Below are 26,151 nucleotides of genomic sequence, written 5' to 3' on the forward strand. Positions count from 1 at the left end.
TTTGTATAACGTTTCTGTAAAATGTTTGAGGCCCGTTTTGTTAATTTTAAAAAATATCCTTTCTAACAGTATTAAGAAACGTGGTTCGAGACAACGAAAGGCCTTCCACATCGAGGGCTTGTTTAGTTTTACCTTCGAGAACCGTAACCTTTCAAGAATCTGAAAGGCCGTCAGCCCCTGTATCTGATAGCGGTGAGTATATATCTGCCGCTTGTAAGAGGTTAAAGCTTTTTATAAAGCGGGGTGGTTAAAGGTTAAACATGTCTCTTACCTTCACAGAAGTGCAAAAAGCTAAACCAGCTGAAAAACATAAGAAACGATTATTCTTTGGAGGTAAGTAAGATCTTTCAAACTTTAATGTTTTTAAAAGGGTTTTGTTTGCCCGTTGAGGGCTAATATTTAAGCGAGGGGTGCCCATTTCCTGTAGGTCTTGGGGGTTCTGGGAAAGATCTTTAGAAGTCCGGACAGGTCTAGGCTTGTTTCTGGGGCATGTGTTTAGAAATGACCGATTGCCCGACCGTCTGGTTAGGAAGTAAAGCTGTCCGAAAGGTTTTAGTAAGTTGTTTGGCTTATCTCCCGCAATTATACTTCTGTTTTAAAGTGGCTGTAGGAAAAGGCTTGAAGGTGTTCATTGTATTTAATATTTAAACAGATCGTGAAAACGTTTGTGAAACAGGAAGTCCCGGGATCAGGAAGCGTTTACACTTGGAAGGTTCGTTTAAAAATGAAATGTGGTGTGTGTGTGTATAAAAAGTGTTTTATTAACAATATTACATTTAAGAAACAGTTTATTTACAGAGGCTTCTCTGTTTTACATTTATTATCAAGTCCTAATAAATATATTGTCTGTAAATAATAAGGCGTTGTAGTGAATGTCTAAGCCTATTTTCAAAGGTCTAAAAAAGCTAAAGGTTTTGAAGGTCCTGGGCATGTTGTTTTAAGTTTGATTTCTGTCGCCGTTTAAAGATGTAAATGTAATGTATATTTTTATTCTTCCCAAGACTCTTGGGATAGTCATTCTGTGGATGAGCTATTGAGGACAATTACCCCGTCTAAGTGGGATCAAACATCTTCCCCGGAGAGATCACCGAGAGGATCCCCCACGGTGGTCTTGGAGACCCCCCAACATCTACTCAGGCCACAGCCTTCTGGGGGTAATTCAACAATCCAGATTCAGCCCGCCGCATTGTCGGGCGGAACAAATACAGGCAACCAACAACCTCAGGGGTCGCTGTCAGTCAGGGTTGACACACCACCCAACGACGGACTGGTTTCAACATCGTCCCCCCAGCCCCGTTTCTTGGCTACAGAAACGCTGAACAGTACACCGCGATTGGCCAGGGTGTCACCGCAAAGGCCTTCTTGGTCTCCGTCCGTGAGTATACGCTCGCTCCCTGCCTCCTTCGACCGAGATTTACCGGAGCGACCATCCTTTGCAGCTGAGCCAGGACACCATCCCCCGGAGCTACTTCCTGAAGGTCGGCATGAGTTGCTACATACCTTGTTACTAAATCAAAGACTTGTGTTAGTGGGGCAAAACCTTGTGATAGAGAGCCAAAACACCCTTATTAATACCCTTACTAACGAATTGTACCGTATTTAATGTTTTAATAGATACAAAACGCCTTACTATTGTGGGTTGTTGGAAAAATAAAAAATAAAAAAAATGTCCGGACTTGGTAAAAGAACTCACAAACTAAAGGATTATGAACAAGTTAGGGCCCCAAAAAGACCTTCCCGAGAGAACACCCTCGGCCCTGTTGTGAACTCCTCTGATGTCCCAATGAACCAGGAACTATTACAAATGATAAATGATTTAAATAACCCCCAATCACCACCGATAGAATGTGAATTACCAGACTTACCGTGAACCCCGACCTGTTACAGATGGTCAATGATCTAAATAACCACCTCCCAACGGTAGCGCTTATAGAGGTTCAACCCCTAGTTCACCCCGATTTGTTTGAAATGGTGGAGGCTTTGGAGACGCTACCCCGACCAAATTCTGCCCCTATTATAAATGATTTGAGACAATTAGAACACAGTACGGCGGCAGAAGCAGCCGTCACTATAGAGGAGGGTCTTGACATTAACCGGGTGGATATCTTTGAAGGACTTTTACAGGCTTTAAATGAGCCTCCTCAAAAAGGGGGTTTTGTAGATGTCAGCGGTGGGGGTGTTCGGAATGTGGAGGGTTCTGAGACTGATAAGGCTGTGGATGACATGCTCTGTGAGAATGTAGGGGTTGAAGGCTTTGTTCAAAATGATGATGTGTCCAAAAGTACCAGTGATCCCGTGATTATAGATAGACCGGCCTATAACAATTTTGAAATGATTCAGCGTTTTAATTTTGCAGAACTTTTAAATTGTGACAATTATGCAGAAATATTTGTCAACATACACGAGGCCTTGCAAAACATGCTTGAACAGGTTGCTGAAAGGGTCAGACCTCGAGATGTTGTACAGTTAGAACTCAGAGGGGATGATTTGTTTAGCAACCTATCTGTAATGCTGAGTGGAGATAATTTAGATGTTGATGAATTTCTGGCTAAAATCGAAGCGTTATTGCAAAGTAACGCATCCATCTTAGCTGATGAAAGTCTGTCTCTGGTAATGAATGTGGTTCCTAACCCTGAGGGTAGGGCGCTTAGAAGACTGTCGAAATGCTTGAAGAACGACATAATTAGGAACAAGCTCAGGCAATTAGTGGTGAGTTCCAATGGGGACAATAAGCTCTGTTTTGCTTACAGTTTAATAAAACTACTCACCCCCGACATGCCTGAACCCCAAGCTATGCAAGAGGCTTTAATGCTTCATCAGAGGGCCGGCTTAAACTCTCAACAGATGGTTGCCTTTTCAGACATTGCCATGTTTGAGGAGTTGTTGTCTTTAAAAATTGTTGTGTGGTACCGTTGTGAGGTAAAGGAAGTATTTGTGAAATTTCAGACACATCCTGAAACCCATACACAGACACTGTTTCTCTTCCTAAGTGATAGTCATTACTTTGGAATAAAGAGTTTGACGGCTTTTTTGGGTTGTTCGTATGTTTGTCATTGGTGTTATAAGGCCTTCAATGATAAGCTTAAGCACCGCTGTGACGGTTACTGTAACGTCTGTTTCAATCCGCAATGTCGTAAGGGTTTGGCCCCTACCATCCGATGTAAAGATTGCTTAAGGATTTGTCTCTCCGCATTCTGTTTTTCCGAACATAAGGTGCAGAGGGCCGCTGCTGAGGGGGTTAAAAAACTGAGTTATTGTGATCAAACTAAATATTGCCCGCAGTGTTGCCTCCAGTACCGTTTTCATGAGGTTAAACCACACAAATGTCTGGAACCGAGATGTAGGATCTGTAATGCGGATTTAACCCCGGGGTCTGAACACCAGTGCTTTATTCAGCCGGTTAAAAAGGAGCCGCCGCACAACCGGTATGTCCTTTTTGATTTTGAATGCCGGCAAGAAAACGGGGTCCATGTTGCTAATTATATACACTGTATTGACATGTTGGATTGTGAGTGGTCAGCTAGCGGTGAGAGTTGTGTCAGGGATTTCTTTACGCGGTATCGCGGTCCAAAATACCTCAATTACACATTTATTGCCCACAATGCTAAGGGTTATGATTCTTACATATTGATGAAGTATCTGGTGGAAAATGGGGTGACCCCAAAAATAATAGCTCAGGGTAGCAAGATCATGTGTTTCACCGACGAGGCTTTCAACCAACGTTACATAGACTCGTTAAATTTCCTCCCCATGAAATTGAGCGCTTTGCCTAAAGCTCTGGGTTTTGAGGCTCAGAAGAAAGGTTGGTTCTGCCATTTTTTTAATACTAAGGACACTCAAAATTATCGAGGGTCCTACCCGCCCGCCTCTTATTATGGGGTTGATACTATGATGTCTCATGAGAGGGAGGAGTGTTTTTGATTTCCGAGAAGAGATGGCCGCTTATTGTAAAAATGATGTGGTGATCCTTAAAGAAGCCTGTTTGCGTTTCCGCACCGAGGTTATCAACACGTCGGGTCTCGACCCTTTGCAAAGTGTGACCATAGCGTCTCTCTGCATGAAAATGTATCGATCCAATTTCTTGCAGAAAAACACTATAGCGGACACCACTTCTGACAACTATCGTGCTAGACAAAAGAACTTTTCGACTGTCTCCATACAGTGGCTGGAATATCTGAGTGCCCGGGATAACATCTTCATCAGACATGCTTTAAATCAAGAGGAAGTCAAAATGGGTCCTTACTACTTAGACGGTTTTAGCGACGTGTCCGGGCGGCGTACCGCTTATGAGTTTGCTGGTTGTATTTACCATGGCTGTCCTCAGTGCTTCGACCCAAACACCTTTAACCCCGTAACACAAAAACTCTGCGGTGATATGTACTATGATTTCCAGGAACGAATTGAAACTTTAAAAAACACCTATGGTTTGAATGTACTGGTGATTTGGGAACACGCGTGGACGACCCTGAAGCAACAGGATGTGGGGGTACAACGGTTTATGGAAACCTTGGACTTTCCTGAACGTCTAGAGCCCAGGGATGCGTTATTTGGGGGTCGTACCAACGCCCTCTGTTTACATTATGAGGTAAAGGAGGGTGAGAGAGTAGATTACTATGATTTCACCAGTCTGTACCCTTATGTCAACAAGACCAAAATGTACCCGGTGGGGCATCCAACCATTGTTTATCGTGACTTTCTCGAAATCGGACAGTACTTTGGTTTGATCAAAGTCACCATGTACCCTCCTCGTGAGCTGTTCCTACCCGTGTTGCCTTACAGGTGTTCGGGAAAATTGATGTTCCCTCTGTGTAGAACGTGTGTGGAAACTGAAAATCAAAATACCTCTTGTCTGCACAGTGATGACGAGAGAGCGCTGACGGGTGTCTGGTGTAGCATTGAGCTTGACAAGGCGGTGGAGAAAGGTTACAGAGTCGGTAAGGTGTATGAGGTTTGGCATTTTTCTGAAAAATCTGATACTCTTTTTGCTGAGTACATTATGACCCATCTGAAAGGGAAACAGGAGGCATCGGGCTATCCCTCATGGTGTGTTGACTCCGCTGCCAAAGAGCGGTACGTTCAGCAATATTTTGAAAAGGAAGGGATCCGTCTAGAGCCGGGGAACATAACTGTAAACCCCGCCAAGAGACAAATGTCCAAACTGATTTTAAACAGTCTGTGGGGTAAGTTTGGGGAAAGAAATAACCGTCTAAACACAACCTTGATTAAAACCCCTGAACAGTTTATAGAATTTATCTTTTCCAAACAACATGCAGTATCACACTTTCAATTCTTAAATGACCACGTGGCACAGGTCCAGTGGAGGGCCCCTAAAGATTTCCCCACCAAACAGGGAAACGTTAATGTTTTCATAGCGGTTTTTACCACGGCTTACGCCCGGCTTGATCTGTACAACTTAATGGATCAGCTGCAGGAACGCACGCTCTATCATGATACTGACTCTGTAATCTTTGTCACCAGGCCAGGGGATTGGGTCCCTCCCCTCGGGGACTACCTTGGGGAGTTAACGAGCGAGCTAGATCCTCAGGACCACATAGTGGAGTTTGTTTCAGGGGGTCCTAAGACTTACGCATACAGAACGGCTGCGGGTAAGACCTGTATGAAAGTTAAGGGTTTCACTCTGAACCATTGTAACAACAAGCTCATTAACATCAAGTCTCTGACGACCCTGGTACAAAGTTTTGTAACCGAGAAAGACGCGCCTCCTCGCGAGATTATTACAGCCGGAAATCAGATCTATCACAATAAAAAGGGGTACACATTGGAAAATAGATCACTAAACAAACGGTTCAGGGTGGTGTACAATAAAAGAGTGTTGAAGACTGATTATACCACTCTGCCTTATGGATATTAGCAGTGGTTTTGATAACAGACTTCAACACCCTTTCTCCTGTATTATAGCCGGTCCCTCCAATTCGAGTAAGAGCTATCTTATAAAGAACATCATAGAAGATGTGGACGCAACCGTGTCCCAAGCTCTTGACAACATAGTGTGGTGTTACTCTTGCTGGCAACCTCTCTACGATGATTTGGCATCAAAAAAAAATAATCTGAAATTTGTGCAAGGTCTCCCCGCCTCGTTGTGTGACGATGACCTGTTCCCGCCCGGACAAACTAATCTAGTGATCCTTGATGACCTGATGGAGCAGGCCGGTGACAACAGTGAAGTGGAAAAAGCTTTCACAAAGTACACTCATCATAGGAATTTAAGTATTATTTATTTAGTTCAAAATCTATTTTTTCAAGGTAAAAAAAGCCGCACTATTAATTTAAATGCCAATTATATAATTCTTTTTAAAAACCCCAGAGATAAACTACAGGTCACCGTCTTGGCTCGTCAAATGTACCCTAACCAGACCAAATTCTTTTTGGAGGCATTTGAGGATGCCACCAAAAAACCCTACGGGTACTTGATTGTGGACTTAAAAGCACAAACCCCAGAAGACTTTCGCCTCAGAACAGGTTTGTGCCCGCCCGATTGGCCGGCAGTGTATGTGCTAAAGAAAAGGAAATAAATAAGAATGTCTGTTCGGATTAAAAGAAATCTGCCGCTTTTGCAAATGTTATTTGAGGGGAGCCCGCGCCATAGGAAAGCTGTGCTGGCAGGGGCCCCCTCGGATTTGATCGAGACCCTGTGTGAAATAGCTTTTAACATCTTACGCGGTAATATACCCCTAACCCCTTCTCAACATTCTAAACTCAAAAAACAAAAAGCGGTTATCAAGATCATCGCTAATAAGAAGTATTCTATTAAAAGAAAAAGAAAGAAGATTAATCAAACCGGAGGTTTTATAGGACCGCTGTTGAGCATAGCCGTGCCTTTCCTAACCAGTCTTCTAGCTTCCAGAGTGGGTTAATAATGGAATATGCTCAGAAAATGTTTTTGATCCCTCAGGAGCAGCTTGAGAAACTGAGAAAAAATGTTGTCGGGCCAGAGCCCATTAGACAAATGGCCGAAAACAACCTGGACTCTGAAATGAAAGCTATACTGGCCAGGGCCGATTTAAATCAGTATTCCAAAGCCCAGATGTATAGCAACACGTTACAGCGCTACCTCCGTCTGGTTAGACAGGGTGAAAAAGATCAAAACATTTTAACTTTAACCATGGCCTCTCAAGAAAATGGTTCTGGGACTGATGCGGGGGGTACGGTTGATAAAGATGTTGCGGTGCCCGAACCTGTTGAGAGTTCAGAGGGAGATGTTGTAACGGATGTTTTGAGAAACATGCCGGCCAGAAGCAAAAGACATGCAGAATATATTCTGCACAAAATGGTTCAGAAACCGCGGGTAACGACTTGGAATGAACAGGGTGAATTTGTTTTTAAAGGACAACTGATCAAAGGTTCACACATGTTTGATTTGTTGAAGAGTGTCACTAGCACTAATAAGGTACCCGATAGTCGCCGACCTGTAGGCTGGAATGCTTTCCTACAGGCGATGGCCTGTCTGAACATGCCCCAATCAACAGTCCCTAACCAGGAAACGCGACAAAAAATCCGTCTGTGTAAAGAGGTGGTGACTGATCTGACGCCGATATCTCATTACTCTGACCGTGTTGAGCAACCCTCCTCAGGATCTATCCATCGTTGGGAAGCTTATTAATCTCATGTTTTTATTTGTCTCCCCTGTAAATAAGGAACCGACAAACAATTTTTTTATTTTTTATTTTTATTTTCAAATGTTGTACATTTATTTATAACATAACCCTGCTTTGTATAAGATTTGTGTTGAATAAAAACAAAACTAATGATTCAAAGGCTGTTTTCATTATTTTTTCACTTTAACACGCATGACATCTTTTAAAATCCTCACAAGAACACCCCATCTGTATACATGGCTGGCTAGGGTCGTAAGTAATTGTGTTATAAGGGGGGGTCCACAGTGTCCTGACAAACTCTGCCACTTTTTTATCATTTTGGCCTAAATCCTCACTGTACAAGGACATAATATCGGGGTATGACCTTCCTTTAGATCTATGATATAAGAAAAACACACAGTGTTGACCACAAGTGAAGGTCTGAAGACTTTGTACTTGACGACCGCTGTAAATGGTTTCTTGACAGTTGTTGAGCAGAAAGTTATTGATCTTCCGAGGGAAAGGTCTGAAATCCGGGGGGTTTCCATAGGAATCAAAAAATTCCCCACGGCGGTCCTCCCTTAGATAAATAGCCAGCCAATGTTCTCCGGGCATATTTTTAGGGTGTGTGTTGATTATGTACATTGCAGGTAAATTCTTGATCTTAAATTTAGGCAGCTGGTCGCAGGCGTAGACTCCTTGAAACACTTTCCGTGAGCCGTCCAGGGCATTCATGATGTGGTTGAGCTCTCTGGTGTTCATTTTAATAATAATCATACAGAACGTTTCTCCTCTGATTCACCTCAATAATGTTGTCAAACACAGCATACACGACCATATTTACAGTGCGTGGTAGAGGCTGCTTGAAACGCATCTCCAAACGCATATTGCCCGTCTTCATCAGTGAAAAATGTTGTCCACACTCTTCGTCAGGGGTCAGGTTGAAACCGTACAGGGTGTAACCGCTGCAGTATTCCCGGCGATCGATCAGCAGAGGTTGATCCTTGAGATGGCGACCCGTAGCCAGTACTAGACTGTAATATTCACGAACCGCGTTGCCGTTTTCAAAGTCAGGTTGAAAAGGTCTGGATGGAACCTGCACACCATCGACGTACAGTGCTATAAATTCCGCGTTATAATGTTTAAAGTTAAAGGGGTTCTTGTTGTAAACCCCGGTAAATGCATCATTATCCACGAGACCTATAATAACCTGTTTTGGGAGCTGGCCTAGAAACAGATTTTCCTGGTTCATCACCCGTGTCCCTGCGGGGATACTGTGGACTTTCATATAGACTCTTTCGATCGGGTACTTGGCGTTTGCCGTCATTAAAGCCTGCGCATGTCCTAGTTTAACCGCCGGGGAGACGGATACTTTTTTCACAAACAGCGAGGCCGATAATATGGTCAGTTTATATTTTTCAGTATCAGGGGTCATCAGACAAAAAGCACTTTTACTACGGATCATTTTAATTTTAATGTCTACCCCGTTGAGCATGAGTTTTTCTTGGAAAAATATGTCTGCATGAATATGTCCCATTAGCTCAAAGGTCCTCCCTTCTGTTGAAAAGGCCGTTCTTTTTTGCAAACCCTTATTGAGTCCCTCTGGATCCTGGTCGTCCATAGCTTCCGGGGTGTCTTTGAAGAAAAGGCCGGGGCTGAACTGTTTGCTTAGGGTCTCCTCACTATAATTAAGGATACACTCCATCATGGCCCTATAGGGGTAAGTATTGCTGCTTTGACTAATGAGCCGATCTCCCAGGGTCACATCCACCTGTGAAAACATGGTCAAAGTGGGTCTTTGAGACTGGTACGTAGTGTGGCTTGTCATAAGTAATTGTGACCATGTCATTGCTTTTACCTTTAATAAGTACATTTCTCAAAAGGGGGACATAGCTATCCCCGACCCTCTGGTGTGTTATGATATCCGTATACACATAAAGAGTGTAAAAGCCGCCACTGATGTCAGCCGGGAAGGGTGCCACCACTTCTGAGAACCTGCTCTCTGTGTCAGAATAGAACCCTAATATACGCCCCAGTTGTCCTTTGGTTTGAATGCTAATACCAGGTTTTGACACCTTGTACACTCTGTTTTTAATAGGGTTGTAATATAGCTTGATGTTGGGGGTGCCTTCTGAGAACTGTTTATGCATCTCATCTAATATTGTATCCACATTGTCATAATAACCTCCTTGCATCGTGAATGTCCATTGACTCTTTTTAACATCGTCAAAAATGGCGAAGGTGGCATCCTTATCTTGTAAAACAGCCCAAGTGTAAGGATACTGTATTTCCGCCAACCCCACTTCCCACGACCCCCTTAGATCTATAGATTTTCCAAATTGTACCGTGTAACTGGATATTTCATTTTTAGGGTATATATCGAGAGAGGCGTTACTGGGTAGAGTCACGTAGAAGCCTCCTGATTCCATCTTGAGTATCGAAAGTAATGACCCCATCACACCAGCGGGCATGTTGTTATAAGGCTTGAATATCACAAACCTGTTGTTCCGGGACCCAACTATTGAACTTTTCAGGCCATCCAAGCCATTTCACCAACACATATTTTTTCCGGTTCTGGGTTTTCTCAGCTAATATCTTTTCAACTCTGTATACAATGTCTTTACCCACAATAATTTTTTGTAACTTGGCTTCATAAAACGTTCCTTCTATATCCTCCCCGTCATAGTCTTTTAACCGGTACACGGGGGGGTCTCTAGCCACCTGTTCGGTAACTGTAAAATATTCGTCAGAAAATGTTTGTTCATAACCTTTGGCAAAAGTACTCCTTAGCTTTGAAACGCGAACCACATCACCGATGTTGAACTTATAAGTAGTTTTCCCCTTCTTAATAAATGGGCCGTATAATTTTTTATAGACCTTAAAAGAATTACTTTGATCAACATCTATAGGCTTCATTTTAATACTGGCGTGATACCCTTGGTTGTAAGCATCGATAAAATCCTGAACTTTATCAAAATACTTGAACGTGTTGACCGCTGTAAAATATCTCCACATTTTGGTCTTTATGGTGCGGTTAAACCTCTCCACCACCGATGCCTTAAGCTCATTACCGGTGGTGAAATGATGTATTTTGTGTCTCTTCAGTAGATTCTGAAATTCTCTGTTGAGAAACTCTTTTCCTTTATCAGTCTGCAGTTTTTTAGGACATCGTCCCTGGGACAATATATCCTCAAAGGCCCTTGTCACCGCCCGACCTGTTTTATTATGTAGAATGCGAGCCCAGGCATATTTTGATAACACATCGATACACATCAACATAAATTTGTGACCATTGTTATGTTTTGATAAATTTGACATATCGACTAGATCCATTTGCCATTGTGAGTCTATGTCAGTTGCATATACACGGTTTCTTTTAAAGTTAATCCTGAGAGGTTTATGTAAGGTATAGGCGTCTTGTTCCCGTAACCATTCTGAAACAACCACATCATTAACCTTCACGCCGGCCTCAGCGAGTCCTCTTTGAAAACCCTTCTTACCCGCCAAACCCCCAATCTTGGCTGGGTTGTAGTATAGTTCATGCATTTGGGGAGCTTGCCGAGTCATTCTGCCAAATAAACACACAGACCCACACTATGCGCAAAGTTTTTATACAAGGTTTTTTATTCAACTTCAGGAGAGCAGATACCCCTTTTTAGACATTTGAGAAAAGTATAACATACACAACAATTTTTTCTACGGTCCAGACAAAAAGAAATCAGATGATTGGTTACTTGATCTATATCAACAAATACCTGTTTCTTTATCTTGTAGGCACACACCTCAGTTACATATGTAAATAAAACAACAATATGACCTATTTTAAAAGTAAACAGAGGGGTATTAAACATGCTCAGTAAAAGGTCATACAGATGTTGATGAAATGGCCTAATATCATTCTTGGCCCCCTTGAGCGCTTCATCCCAGTGTTCGTACCCCCCGGTCTTTGTTACAGCAACCATTAACTTTTCCAGGTTTGAAAGTTGATCCTCATCGATGGTTAAATCTGTAGAGAAAAGGCTCGCGTTGGCTACTTTTCTGTCAAGCACATGGTGTAATAGCGCTCTCAGGTTAGCTGCAGAGTGTTGATGACAGAACCAGTTGCAGCAGCAGTCCAGAACATTCCCCATGTTCAAAGTCCCTTAGTTCAGGTCAGAGTCTGAATCAGTGGCGTAGATGTCGAATTCTTCGTCGCTGCCCCCAGCTTTAACTTCTTTACGGAAGAAATAAGCTTTTAGCTTGCCAGCGGTTTTTCTACTTGGCTCATCCAGGTCATTGAGCAGCTGCCCAAGTTTCTCTATTATAAACGGCTCCTTTTTCAGCTCCAGCAAAATCTCATCTATGATTTTCTGGACTTGTCCAGCAGTGACATGTATGTGGGAGTAAGACAGAGCCTTGATTAGTGCCGGTTTCAGCCACGGTTTGTTCAGTCTTCTGTAAAACACGTTGAAATAGAACAGGAAATAGTAACGGTCTGGTTCAAACAAACAACTGTGTCTCAACTGACTGGGGTGATTCACTTCACACCCCCGACAGACTTCTTTCAGAGCTCGGTCGATGAGAGCACTCAGAATATACACCAGGGTGCTTTTAACCACTCTGCTTACTTGGACACCTACCCCGGGCATAAATCCTGCGTCTTCATCACGCCCCCGAGACCGTCCGATGCTCATTGGGTCGCCTGGTGGTTTGTGGGGTGTTTCTACATCCATTGGACTGACCCCCTCCTGAGACGCACAGACGGTAGACAGTTCGGCAAAATCGAGGCCCTCCATGAGCTCCAGAGGCTGGGGATCCCCGAGACTCATTTGGACATCCATCGCTCCGCATGTTGTTTCGTCCTGAGGGACCGGGGTCTGAGGTCTTGGAGGGTAACCGCAGTCAGAGGGTTCCGGAGTGTATACAAAATCTGGGGAATAGAACCAGGGGTGATCCCGGGTTTGAAGAGGCCTGTAGAGCCTGTCGACGTCCGCAGCTTTCGGGTAAGACATTCTCTTTAATTTTAAACCATGAATGAATTGTTGCGCCTTTTATCCTATCTCTTCACTACGTCACGACACACCGCCCTCTTAGAAGAGAGTAGACCCTGAGCCGTCAGACCCCCCTCCAACCCCCCACAGGTCGTCTGTTTTATCATCGTCGTCGTCATTCAAGGGGGATATATAATCCATAATCCAGCATATTCTCCTTCTAACAGAATCCAGTTGTGAACATTTGGTCAAGATGTCAAAACCATCATTTATACAGTTTATGACCTCTTTCAAGAACGGCCAGTCCACGGCGTCAAACATAATTTCAGTAACCTGTTTTTCTGGATCCTCCACAACCCCTTCAATAGGGTTTGTAATCAGGGTACTGCTAAACAAAACCTTACGATCAGTAGTTAGAGATAGACTCTTCACCACTGTACCGTAGTTCTGCAAGCTTTCCCATTCACACCTTTCAAAACTCTGAGTCGGAGACTCCGTTTCGCCTTCTCTTGGACCCTCTTGCAAGCCTTCTAGAGTCTTATCCACAAGCCCCAGGTCTCTCCATGCCATCACCTTCAACCAGTCCTCAAAAGAGTATTCAATCACCGTCTCAAAAGGTTCCAACGTACCCTCCTTCTCTCCCAAAGCAAAAAGCTCCACTCCAACATAGCTGGGATCCCTTTTAAAGCGGTAACCCCGTCGACCCCCCCAGAACAACACCCAGGAGCGTTCAATCTTCAAATTGGTGAGTACAGGAACCCTTGCCCGGGATTGTTTCTTGCGGGGTTTCATGTTGATGTCGCTGGACATGTTGAAGAAGCGGGATGTTTCAGATGCTGAGAATTAAAGAGGTATTGCCTAAAAGCAGCGCGGGGTCTTAAATAGAGAGGAGAGTTTCGGGGCGTTGCCTTCAGGGGGGGGGGGGGGTCTTTATGGGTGGCCTTGTTGTTCAGGGTTTTAGGGGTGTACACTTTCTGACGGATATGACGTAGGAATAATTAAGGAAATAACTCTAAAATCACGCCCCCCAATTATGACGTAGGAATATTAATAAGCTTAGGGCATACGTCATAACAAAATAGGCCGCGCCCAAAAAACCCTACTATCTACTCACAGGTCCTAGGGGAAGAGCAACAGATCCACCTTCCCTGACCGGGAATCGAACCCGGGCCGCGGCGGTGAGAGCGCCGAATCCTGACCACTAGACCACCAGGGACGGCTCCGGAAGTGACCCGCCACACGCAGCACTCTGGGCGCAACTTGGCTCACTCTGGACTTGGCCGTGCGACAGAGCGAGACGTGTGCGTAGAGCAGAAACCTTCGTCACGGGCAAGAGGTGGGCAGCGGGCTTGGTTCCATGGTGTAATGGTTAGCACTCTGGACTCTGAATCCAGCGATCCGAGTTCAAGTCTCGGTGGGACCTGGGGCCCTTGGCAGGGGCAGCGGCGGTGAAGCGGTGGTCTCCCTGCGTGAGGGCTTGTGTCTGCGAATAAGGCCTGTTTATGTTCCCTCTTGGGAGGCTTGGAGACGAATTGGCGAAAACTCCGGGTCGGCCTGGTGCGTTCACCTTCCTGGTGGTGACCGTGTGGCTTAACGGAGAAGAAGGTGCCTGTGTTGACAGATTACAGAGAGATTATTTCCCTTCTTGGAAATCATCGTTAAAGCGAAAAGGAACTTTGTAAACCTGCTAGCTTGGAAGCAACCACGTCAGGGCATTCTTTCAGTGAGACCTCGGTTTTTTACAAGCACGAGTGAAGCTTTAAAAGAAAATGACATAGAATGTTTGCGGCCGTTCATCCAATCAAAAGGTGCAAGCCCGAGTCCGATTGCGGTCTGTCTTCCCTGGGGGCGCGGGGGATTGTGTTTTGTGAGATCCGGGGGAGAGGTGAGGTGGCTTTCTTTGGTGTATGCCAGAGGTCCGGTGAGAGGTTGTCTTTTACAACTGTCCCTCAGTCAATACCAAAAACAGTCCCTGCCAATCTGGGAAAGCCATTCAGTCCACAAACAGAGTTTTGACAAACATCCTGCGGGCTTTTTCTCCACCTTTTGATCCTTTTATCGTTGACAGGAATTTCTACAGGGTACGTCCCGAACAGGTGCCTCAATGGCTGTTTGCTAGCTCGATAAATCTAACTTGCTCGGTCTGCATACTATCTTTAATCTAAAACATCATACAGTCTCTTCGGTCTGACTTCGGATCGGAAGATTGAGGGTTGGAGTGCCTTTGCGGTCGTTCCTGGGGTTACGACGTCGAAGCGGCATCTCGGTCGTTTTTGGGGAACTTCGGAAGGGCCAGCCGGCGTGCTAATGCTGCAGCCGTCGCCGGCGCGTTGTGTCTGATAACCTTACGGCAAACAGGCAATGCCTTGCGCCTGTGTCTGCGGCAAGAAAAGTGAGCGACTCTCCCCCGAAACCGGGGCACGAGCGCCTGAGGCCTTGGAGAATGCGGGCATCGATCCCGCTGCCTCTCGCATGCTGTAGCGTAAGGTACACTTATACATTTCAATTAAAGAAGTGAATTTAAAGTATCACCTTATCACGAATCCTGGAATCTTGTAGAACTCAATTTCTGTAATAATTGGACGCAGACACCAATTCCAAAGATATTAATTGTCAAATGTATTCAAAACAAAGACTAAATGTAGCACTACACTAATTATACAAAAGGGAAAAACTAATTACAATTCAACTCTAGATCAACAAATCGAAGACAAATCACTTCCGTGACCAAATCAAAGACCATGGGATCACATATGATAACACAAATCGTTAAACAAAAAAGGTTATAAACACATTGACTACAATACCGGTTAGTAAGACGAAGGTGAGTCTCTCGTTAGTATTATTAGTCAGACATTAAATAACTACGCAGGTTAGTATTTATGTCAGGTAACTTCTCGTTATATATATATATCAGTCTCATTCACGTTTAGGTGCCGAGAAAGATCCTATCATTACTTGTTACCACAATTTCCCTTAACTGATTATTATTCAATGATTAAGGATAGGCAGGGCCACCAATAATCTAATGTCAATTAACTTGTGTCAATTTCAGACTAAACAGTTAAACAGGAATGAGACGATATTTCTCGGCGTTGACAGATTTTATTTCTAAAATGATCAACAAAACAGTTTAATGCAACACACATTTATATTTAAGAAAACTAAATGATATTACACATTCTAGAGTTATGAATCACAGATTAACATTTCTAATTGATTTCTCAAATGTCATGAATCATGAACTCCAAACTGTTAAACTTATCTGAACTTCATCGCAGAGAGGCCTCTCTGGCTTCGGGCTCAGATAACAGCACACGGCACGAGGTCCGTGTGGTTTGGAACAAAGGCAGTCCAGTTCGGCTTTGTCCAAGAACTTCCACTCAGTCGATACACCTGGAAGTTGGGGTTTCGCGAAAGTAGAGTCGTTTCCAAACAGATTTTCCACTGGTTTGAAGGCTCCAAGGTTGTGCACAAAATCTTCTTGGCAAGCAGGGTCTCTCACCGTACTTATTTGAAGACAAAGTCTTTGAGGAAAGCAGGGCCGTGTTTGTTCCAAGGGTCAAGTTTCTTAAGACTCAAATAGCTATTTAAATGACTGACACTTTCGTATACAGTCGACTTAGTCAATTGTCCAGCTGTAAAACTCCACTGATCAGGTGGGCACAGGCGGGCAGCGCAGTTTGTAAAGTTCTTTATTTAATAAAGTCCTTTAAAAGAATTCTTCGTACGGCTCAATCTCCTTCTCCCAGTTTAACTCTTCTGTTGCCGGCAAAGACTTAGTTGGTTTCTGGTTCCGGTTCTGGCAACAGAGCTACAGGTTGAGCTGTGGCAGCGAGTTACTGGTTCAGGTGAGAGAGAGCGAGAAAGACTGTCCGCTCTTCCTTACAGTCTGTCAGATCAAGAGGTGATTGGTTCTTGAGTTTTTGAGATTGGATTTCGGTTTCAGCCCCCAGTGTCCTATTGGATGGGGGCTTGATTTATGACTGATGTCAATCCATGCCATCTTTTGGAAATGCCGGTTGGCCTGGGTTCGTAGCTCTATGTCGGGATTTCGGCTCTCGTCCACTTCAAAGAGTTTTTATCACCTACAGGCCCCTTTCTCCAGACATCTCATAGCAGAATTCCAAACTATTTGGCCTCTTCTTGGTGCCATCCTCCCCAAAACTGTCACTTTGATGCAAACCAGTTCCAAGCTGATGAGCTAAGGGAATCTGATAACTTTGGGGGGGAGAGGTTTTCTTTAGATCAGTGCTTCAGCTCACAGTCCAAATGCTCTTATCCAAATACACCCAACATAACGCTACAATGCTAAGCAAGCGCTCTACCACGTGAGCTAATCCTCAGGGCTCTCGGTGAGGCCGACCCCCACTTCTTCAGTCTTTAAGTGGCACGTCGCGAGTAAGTCCTTTCCTGCGCTTCAGGCAAGCTTGCAGCCAACTGCGAACGACTTTACATCCTCGGTGGCAGCCATCGTGCCGCAATAGAAAAGGATTGTCATGAGCGAAACTTTCAAAGTGACCGAAAAGATCACGGCCCGTCGTGTGATGTGATTTACATGAGCTGCAGAAACGTTCATGGAAATATGTATATAAGTAAGGATTTAATTACAGATAGAGAGAGAGAAAACGCACCATACAGGTCCTAGGGGAAGAGCAACAGATCCACCTTCCCTGACCGGGAATCGAACCCGGGCCGCGGCGGTGAGAGCGCCGAATCCTGAACACTAGACCACCAGGGACGGCTCCGGAAGTGACCCGCCACACGCAGCACTCTGGGCGCAACTTGGCTCACTCTGGACTTGGCCGTGCGACAGAGCGAGACGTGTGCGTAGAGCAGAAACCTTCGTCACGGGCAAGAGGTGGGCAGCGGGCTTGGTTCCATGGAGTAATGGTTAGCACTCTGGACTCTGATTCCAGCGATCCGAGTTCAAGTCTCGGTGGGACCTGGGGCCCTTGGCAGGGGCAGTGGCGTTGAAGCGGTGGTCTCCCTGCGTGAGGGCCTGTGTCTGCGAATAAGGCCTATTTATGTTCCCTCTTGGGAGGCTTGGAGACGAATTGGCGAAAACTCCGGGTCGGCCTGGTGCGTTCACCTTCCTGGTGGTGACCGCGTGGCTTAACGGAGAAGAAGGTGCCTGTGTTGAAAGATTACAGATAGATTATTCCCCTATTTCCCTTAAAGCGTGAAGGGACTTTGTAAACCAGCTAGCTTGGAAGCAACCACGTCAGGGCATTCTTTCAGTGAGACCTCGGTTTTTTACAAGCACGAGTGAAGCTTTAAAAGAAAATGACATAGAATGTTTGCGGCCGTTCATCCAATCAAAAGGTGCAAGCCCGAGTCCGATTGCGGTCTGTCTTCCCTGGGGGCGGGGGGGATTGTGTTTTGTGAGATCCGGGGGAGAGGTGAGGTGGCTTTCTTTGGTGTATGCCAGAGGTCCGGTGAGAGGTTGTCTTTTACAACTGTCCCTCAGTCAATACCAAAAACAGTCCCTGCCAATCTGGGAAAGCCATTCAGTCCACAAACAGAGTTTTGACAAACATCCTGCGGGCTTTTTCTCCACCGTTTGATCCTTTTATCGTTGACAGGAATTTCTACAGGGTACGTCCCGAACAGGTGCCTCAATGGCTGTTTGCTAGCTCGATAAATCTAACTTGCTCGGTCTGCATACTATCTTTAATCTAAAACATCATACAGTCTCTTCGGTCTGACTTCGGATCGGAAGATTGAGGGTTGGAGTGCCTTTGCGGTCGTTCCTGGGGTTACGACGTCGAAGCGGCATCTCGGTCGTTTTTGGGGAACTTCGGAAGGGCCAGCCGGCGTGCTAATGCTGCAGCCGTCGCCGGCGCGTTGTGTCTGATAACCTTACGGCAAACAGGCAATGCCTTGCGCCTGTGTCTGCGGCAAGAAAAGTGAGCGACTCTCCCCCGAAACCGGGGCACGAGCGCCTGAGGCCTTGGAGAATGCGGGCATCGATCCCGCCGCCTCTCGCATGCTGTAGCGTAAGGTACACTTATACATTTCAATTAAAGAAGTGAATTTATAGTATCACCTTATCACGAATCCTGGAATCTTGTAGAACTCAATTTCTGTAATAATTGGACGCAGACACCAATTCCAAAGATATAAATTGTCAAATGTATTCAAAACAAAGACTAAATGTAGCACTACACTAATTATACAAAAGGGAAAAACTAATTACAATTCAACTCTAGATCAACAAATCGAAGACAAATCACTTCCGTGACCAAATCAAAGACCATGGGATCACATATGATAACACAAATCGTTAAACAAAAAAGGTTATAAACACATTGACTACAATACCGGTTAGTAAGACGAAGGTGAGTCTCTCGTTAGTATTATTAGTCAGACATTAAATAACTACGCAGGTTAGTATTTATGTCAGGTAACTTCTCGTTACATATATATCAGTCTCATTCACGTTTAGGTGCCGAGAAAGATCCTATCATTACTTGTTACCACAATTTCCCTTAACTGATTATTATTCAATGATTAAGGATTGGCAGGGCCACCAATAATCTAATGTCTATTAACTTGTGTCAATTTCAGACTAAACAGTTAAACAGGAATGAGAAGATATTTCTCGGCGTTGACAGATTTTATTTCTAAAATGATCAACAAAACAGTTTAATGCAACACACATTTATATTTAAGAAAACTAAATGATATTACACATTCTAGAGTTATGAATCACAGATTAACATTTCTAATTGATTTCTCAAATGTCATGAATCATGAACTCCAAACTGTTAAACTTATCTGAACTTCGTCGCAGAGAGGCCTCTCTGGCTTCGGGCTCAGATAACAGCACACGGCACGAGGTCCGTGTGGTTTGGAACAAAGGCAGTCCGGTTCGGCTTTGTCCAAGAACTTCCACTCAGTCGATTCACCTGGAAGTTGGGGTTTCGCGAAAGTAGAGTCATTTCCAAACAGATTTTCCACTGGTTTGAAGGCTCCAAGGTTGTGCACAAAATCTTCTTGGCAAGCAGGGTCTCTCACCGTACTTATTTGGAGACAAAGTCTTTGAGGAAAGCAGGGCCGTGTTTGTTCCAAGGGTCAAGTTTCTTAAGACTCAAATAGCTATTTAAATGACTGACACTTTCGTATACAGTCGACTTAGTCAATTGTCCAGCTGTAAAACTCCACTGATCAGGTGGGCACAGGCGGGCAGCGCAGTCTGTAAAGTTCTTTATTTAATAAAGTCCTTTAAAAGAATTCTTCGTACGGCTCAATCTCCTTCTCCCAGTTTAACTCTTCTGTTGCCGGCAAAGACTTAGTTGGTTTCTGGTTCCGGTTCTGGCAACAGAGCTACAGGTTGAGCTGTGGCAGCGAGTTACTGGTTCAGGTGAGAGAGAGCGAGAAAGACTGTCCGCTGTTCCTTATAGTCTGTCAGATCAAGAGGTGATTGGTTCTTGAGTTTTTGAGATTGGATTTCGGTTTCAGCCCCCAGTGTCCTATTGGAGGGGGGCTTGATTTATGACTGATGTCAATCCATGCCATCTTTTGGAAATGCCGGTTGGCCTGGGTTCGTAGCTCTATGTCGGGATTTCGGCTCTCGTCCACTTCAAAGAGTTTTTATCACCTACAGGCCCCTTTCTCCAGACATCTCATAGCAGAATTCCAAACTATTTGGCCTCTTCTTGGTGCCATCCTCCCCAAAACTGTCACTTTGATGCAAACCAGTTCCAAGCTGATGAGCTAAGGGAATCTGATAACTTTCGGGGGGAGAGGTTTTCTTTAGATCAGTGCTTCAGCTCAGAGCCCAAATGCTCTTATCCAAATACACCCAACATAACGCTACAATGCTAAGCGAGCACTCTACCACGTGAGCTAATCCTCAGGGCTCTCGGTGAGGCCGACCCCCACTTCTTCAGTCTTTAAGTGGCACGTCGCGAGTAAGTCCTTTCCTGCGCTTCAGGCAAGCTTGCAGCCAACTGCGGACGACTTTCCTTCCTCGGTGGCAGCCATCGTGCCGCAATAGAAAAGGATTGTCATGAGCAAAACTTTCAAAGTGACCGAAAAGAACACCGCCTGTCGTGTGATGTGATTTACATGAGCTCCAGAAACGTTCATGGACATATGTATATAAGTAAGGATTTAATCACAGATAGAGAGAGAGAAAATGCACCACACAGGAGTAGATAGTAGGGTTTTTTGGGCGCGGCCTATTTTGTTATGACGTATGCCCTAAGCTTATTAATATTCCTACGTCATAATTGGGGGGCGTGATTTTAGAGTTATTTCCTTAATTATTCCTACGTCATATCCGTCAGAAAGTGTACACCCCTAAAACCCTGAACAACAAGGCCACCCATAACCGGTTGTTCTTGTTGTTCTTGTTGGTCAACTGTAGAGTGTGAATGGGTCGGCTCTTCCTGTAGTGGTTGGGGGTCTTTTTTAAATATACATGTAAGGGGCCCAGGTCTTAACAATGCCATTTTGAATAGTGCGTTTATCATATTCACCTCTCATCTCTGTCTCTGTCTCTGTCTGTCTCTCTCTCTCTGTCTCTCTCGCCCAAGCATTTTATAAGATCAACAAGTTCTGTTGTCTGTAATGGTCCCAGGTCTTAACAATGCCATTTTGAATAGTGCGTTTATCATATTCACACTGGCTCTGTCTCTGTCTGTCTCTATATCTCTCTCTCTCGCCCAATCATTTTATAAGATCAACAAGTTCTGTTGTCTGTAATGGTCACAGGTCCTAACAATTCCTGTTTTGCATAGGGTACTTATGTTAACCCCAATGTATATGGCTCTGTCTCTCCCCTCAAATTTAATTAAAAATAAAATTTAAAAAAAGAGAGTGTGTGTGTGTGTGGGTGTTTGTCGGTATAGGTTAATTGTTTTTGTAAAAAAAAAAAAAAAAAAAAAAAAGCTGTGGTTATATTTTATCTCACACATAATGTGTTCATTCGTTTTACTTAAATACATTCTAGGGTCTTAAAGCTCATAAGAGTTAGACTTAAGATAAGGATATGTTTTTAAGGTATTTTAGCAGGCTCAATCCCTGATGATAAGGAATCATTTAAAAAATAAAAACAACTGATCACTCAATGCTAAATAGATCACAACACTCAAGGCTAAATCACTCACACCACGGGGGACGGGGGTGGGCTCAGACAAACGTAGGCATGGCGTGTGGTCTCAAAACATTCAGAATACTTTTAAACTATATAATTTATAAGCTTTGTAAAATAAACCCAAATATCTCTTTTGTGGGGATAAACGCTGTTCTGAGTAGTTTGTGACTTGTTTAATACCAAAGAAAGCATTGCTATTAAAAAAAAAAAAAAAATCACTGTAAAAGCGCTACTTATTTTAGATCTTTATAGTTATTTTCTTGGCTCAGGTTGTTTTTTAGCGCGTATAAAGGCCTGAAATATTCTTAGTGTTTATTGACTATAGGTCTTGATGCTTAAAAATGTTTTTTTGAGAGACCAAAAGGTTCTAATAAAAGTTTAGAGTAGAGAGGAGAGAGATCGTCGCCATCTTGGTTTCTATTTGAAATTGATGCAGGGTCATTTTATTGGTTGGTTTTGATATGTTAATTGGTAACAGGACGGCACAAAGGCCAGCCCAGAACAATGCCTTACAAGCAGATCCGGCATCCGGCCATCAGTATAAGTATGAAGGTCTGGTCTTCAGCTCGACAGACTCATACTGACCTTTCGATTTAAGCCTAAAGATCAACAATGTCCGGAAACAACATCAACGACTTTGATTTAAACGAGTTTTTAGGTAAGTCTTCAGATTATTTTCATTGACCCAGAGCGGGTTGTGGGCATGTATTGTAAATAAGGTTATAACATCTGTTTTAAGTTCTGTAAAATTATTTTTCAGCCAGTCAACAGGAGTTAATTCCCAATGCTGAGGAGATCATCTGGAACAACGACGGTAAGATTTTTGTGTTTGCGCTCAAGGGTTCTTATGTATGGGTGTGTGGTTGTGTTTTGAAGCGGCTCATTAGAGTTATGAAAACGTTTTAATATATATTAATGGCGGTCTCTTTAATTACACAGAAACTATCGAAAGGCCTGTGATTAATGTCTCCGAGGATCAACCAAGAGAAGTGGTTGTCCCTAGACAGGCTGTCTGCCGACCGGGTAAGAACTAAACCCCTGTTTGTTTGTATAACGTTTCTGTAAGATGTTTGAGGCCCGTTTTGTTAATTTAAAAAAATATCCTTTCTAACAGTATTAAGAAACGTGGTTCGAGACAACGAAAGGCCTTCCACATCGAGGGCTTGTTTAGTTTTACCTTCGAGAACCGTAACCTTTCAAGAATCTGAAAGGCCGTCAGCCCCTGTATCTGATAGCGGTGAGTATATATCTGCCGCTTGTAAGAGGTTAAAGCTTTTTATAAAGCGGGGTGGTTAAAGGTTAAACATGTCTCTTACCTTCACAGAAGTGCAAAAAGCTAAACCAGCTGAAAAACATAAGAAACGATTATTCTTTGGAGGTAAGTAAGATCTTTCAAACTTTAATGTTTTTAAAAGGGTTTTGTTTGCCCGTTGAGGGCTAATATTTAAGCGAGGGGTGCCCATTTCCTGTAGGTCTTGGGGGTTCTGGGAAAGATCTTTAGAAGTCCGGACAGGTCTAGGCTTGTTTCTGGGGCATGTGTTTAGAAATGACCGATTGCCCGACCATCTGGTTAGGAAGTAAAGCTGTCCGAAAGGTTTTAGTAAGTTGTTTGGCTTATCTCCCGCAATTATACTTCTGTTTTAAAGTGGCTGTAGGAAAAGGCTTGAAGGTGTTCATTGTATTTAATATTTAAACAGATCGTGAAAACGTTTGTGAAACAGGAAGTCCCGGGATCAGGAAGCGTTTACACTTGGAAGGTTCGTTTAAAAATGAAATGTGGTGTGTGTGTGTATAAAAAGTGTTTTATTAACAATATTACATTTAAGAAACAGTTTATTTACAGAGGCTTCTCTGTTTTACATTTATTATCAAGTCCTAATAAATATATTGTCTGTAAATAATAAGGCGTTGTAGTGAATGTCTAAGCCTATTTTCAAAGGTCTAAAAAAGCTAAAGGTTTTGAAGGTCCTGGACATGTTGTTTTAAGTTTGATTTCTGTCGCCGTTTAAAGATGTAAATGTAATGTATATTTTTATTCTTCCCAAGACTCTTGGGATAGTCATTCTGTGGATGAGCTATTGAGGACAATTACCCCGTCTAAGTGGGATCAAACATCTTCCCCGGAGAGATCACCGAGAGGATCCCCCACGGTGGTCTTGGAGACCCCCCAACATCTACTCAGGCCACAGCCTTCTGGGGGTAATTCAACAATCCAGATTCAGCCCGCCGCATTGTCGGGCGGAACAAATACAGGCAACCAACAACCTCAGGGGTCGCCGTCAGTCAGGGTTGACACACCACCCAACGACGGACTGGTTTCAACATCGTCCCCCCAGCCCCGTTTCTTGGCTACAGAAACGCTGAACAGTACACCGCGATTGGCCAGGGTGTCACCGCAAAGGCCTTCTTGGTCTCCGTCCGTGAGTATACGCTCGCTCCCTGCCTCCTTCGACCGAGATTTACCGGAGCGACCATCCTTTGCAGCTGAGCCAGGACACCATCCCCCGGAGCTACTTCCTGAAGGTCGGCATGAGTTGCTACATACCTTGTTACTAAATCAAAGACTTGTGTTAGTGGGGCAAAACCTTGTGATAGAGAGCCAAAACACCCTTATTAATACCCTTACTAACGAATTGTACCGTATTTAATGTTTTAATAGATACAAAACGCCTTACTATTGTGGGTTGTTGGAAAAATAAAAAATAAAAAAAATGTCCGGACTTGGTAAAAGAACTCACAAACTAAAGGATTATGAACAAGTTAGGGCCCCAAAAAGACCTTCCCGAGAGAACACCCTCGGCCCTGTTGTGAACTCCTCTGATGTCCCAATGAACCAGGAACTATTACAAATGATAAATGATTTAAATAACCCCCAATCACCACCGATAGAATGTGAATTACCAGACTTACCGTGAACCCCGACCTGTTACAGATGGTCAATGATCTAAATAACCACCTCCCAACGGTAGCGCTTATAGAGGTTCAACCCCTAGTTCACCCCGATTTGTTTGAAATGGTGGAGGCTTTGGAGACGCTACCCCGACCAAATTCTGCCCCTATTATAAATGATTTGAGACAATTAGAACACAGTACGGCGGCAGAAGCAGCCGTCACTATAGAGGAGGGTCTTGACATTAACCGGGTGGATATCTTTGAAGGACTTTTACAGGCTTTAAATGAGCCTCCTCAAAAAGGGGGTTTTGTAGATGTCAGCGGTGGGGGTGTTCGGAATGTGGAGGGTTCTGAGACTGATAAGGCTGTGGATGACATGCTCTGTGAGAATGTAGGGGTTGAAGGCTTTGTTCAAAATGATGATGTGTCCAAAAGTACCAGTGATCCCGTGATTATAGATAGACCGGCCTATAACAATTTTGAAATGATTCAGCGTTTTAATTTTGCAGAACTTTTAAATTGTGACAATTATGCAGAAATATTTGTCAACATACACGAGGCCTTGCAAAACATGCTTGAACAGGTTGCTGAAAGGGTCAGACCTCGAGATGTTGTACAGTTAGAACTCAGAGGGGATGATTTGTTTAGCAACCTATCTGTAATGCTGAGTGGAGATAATTTAGATGTTGATGAATTTCTGGCTAAAATCGAAGCGTTATTGCAAAGTAACGCATCCATCTTAGCTGATGAAAGTCTGTCTCTGGTAATGAATGTGGTTCCTAACCCTGAGGGTGGGGCGCTTAGAAGACTGTCGAAATGCTTGAAGAACGACATAATTAGGAACAAGCTCAGGCAATTAGTGGTGAGTTCCAATGGGGACAATAAGCTCTGTTTTGCTTACAGTTTAATAAAACTACTCACCCCCGACATGCCTGAACCCCAAGCTATGCAAGAGGCTTTAATGCTTCATCAGAGGGCCGGCTTAAACTCTCAACAGATGGTTGCCTTTTCAGACATTGCCATGTTTGAGGAGTTGTTGTCTTTAAAAATTGTTGTGTGGTACCGTTGTGAGGTAAAGGAAGTATTTGTGAAATTTCAGACACATCCTGAAACCCATACACAGACACTGTTTCTCTTCCTAAGTGATAGTCATTACTTTGGAATAAAGAGTTTGACGGCTTTTTTGGGTTGTTCGTATGTTTGTCATTGGTGTTATAAGGCCTTCAATGATAAGCTTAAGCACCGCTGTGACGGTTACTGTAACGTCTGTTTCAATCCGCAATGTCGTAAGGGTTTGGCCCCTACCATCCGATGTAAAGATTGCTTAAGGATTTGTCTCTCCGCGTTCTGTTTTTCCGAACATAAGGTGCAGAGGGCCGCTGCTGAGGGGGTTAAAAAACGGAGTTATTGTGATCAAACTAAATATTGCCCGCAGTGTTGCCTCCAGTACCGTTTTCATGAGGTTAAACCACACAAATGTCTGGAACCGAGATGTAGGATCTGTAATGCGGATTTAACCCCGGGGTCTGAACACCAGTGCTTTATTCAGCCGGTTAAAAAGGAGCCGCCGCACAACCGGTATGTCTTTTTT

At 43.9% G+C, this 26,151-nt stretch overlaps 4 non-coding genes across 4 annotated transcripts; 2 read left to right on the plus strand and 2 right to left on the minus strand.

Annotated features, from left to right (window-relative positions):
* Window positions 1-13,709: 13,709 nt before the first annotated feature.
* Window positions 13,710-13,781, minus strand: trnae-cuc (transfer RNA glutamic acid (anticodon CUC)). The gene has a single exon. It is a non-coding gene; the product is annotated as a tRNA-Glu (tRNA).
* Window positions 13,782-13,916: 135 nt separating this feature from the next.
* Window positions 13,917-13,988, plus strand: trnaq-cug (transfer RNA glutamine (anticodon CUG)). Its single transcript has one exon. It is a non-coding gene; the product is annotated as a tRNA-Gln (tRNA).
* Window positions 13,989-17,234: 3,246 nt separating this feature from the next.
* On the minus strand, window positions 17,235-17,306 carry trnae-cuc (transfer RNA glutamic acid (anticodon CUC)). Its single transcript has one exon. It is a non-coding gene; the product is annotated as a tRNA-Glu (tRNA).
* Window positions 17,307-17,441: 135 nt separating this feature from the next.
* Window positions 17,442-17,513, plus strand: trnaq-cug (transfer RNA glutamine (anticodon CUG)). Its single transcript has one exon. It is a non-coding gene; the product is annotated as a tRNA-Gln (tRNA).
* The last annotated feature ends 8,638 nt before the right edge of the window (window positions 17,514-26,151 follow it).

The sequence above is a fragment of the Amia ocellicauda genome, unplaced genomic scaffold (genome assembly GCF_036373705.1).
Source record: "Amia ocellicauda isolate fAmiCal2 unplaced genomic scaffold, fAmiCal2.hap1 HAP1_SCAFFOLD_125, whole genome shotgun sequence".
Lineage (NCBI taxonomy): Eukaryota > Metazoa > Chordata > Actinopteri > Amiiformes > Amiidae > Amia > Amia ocellicauda.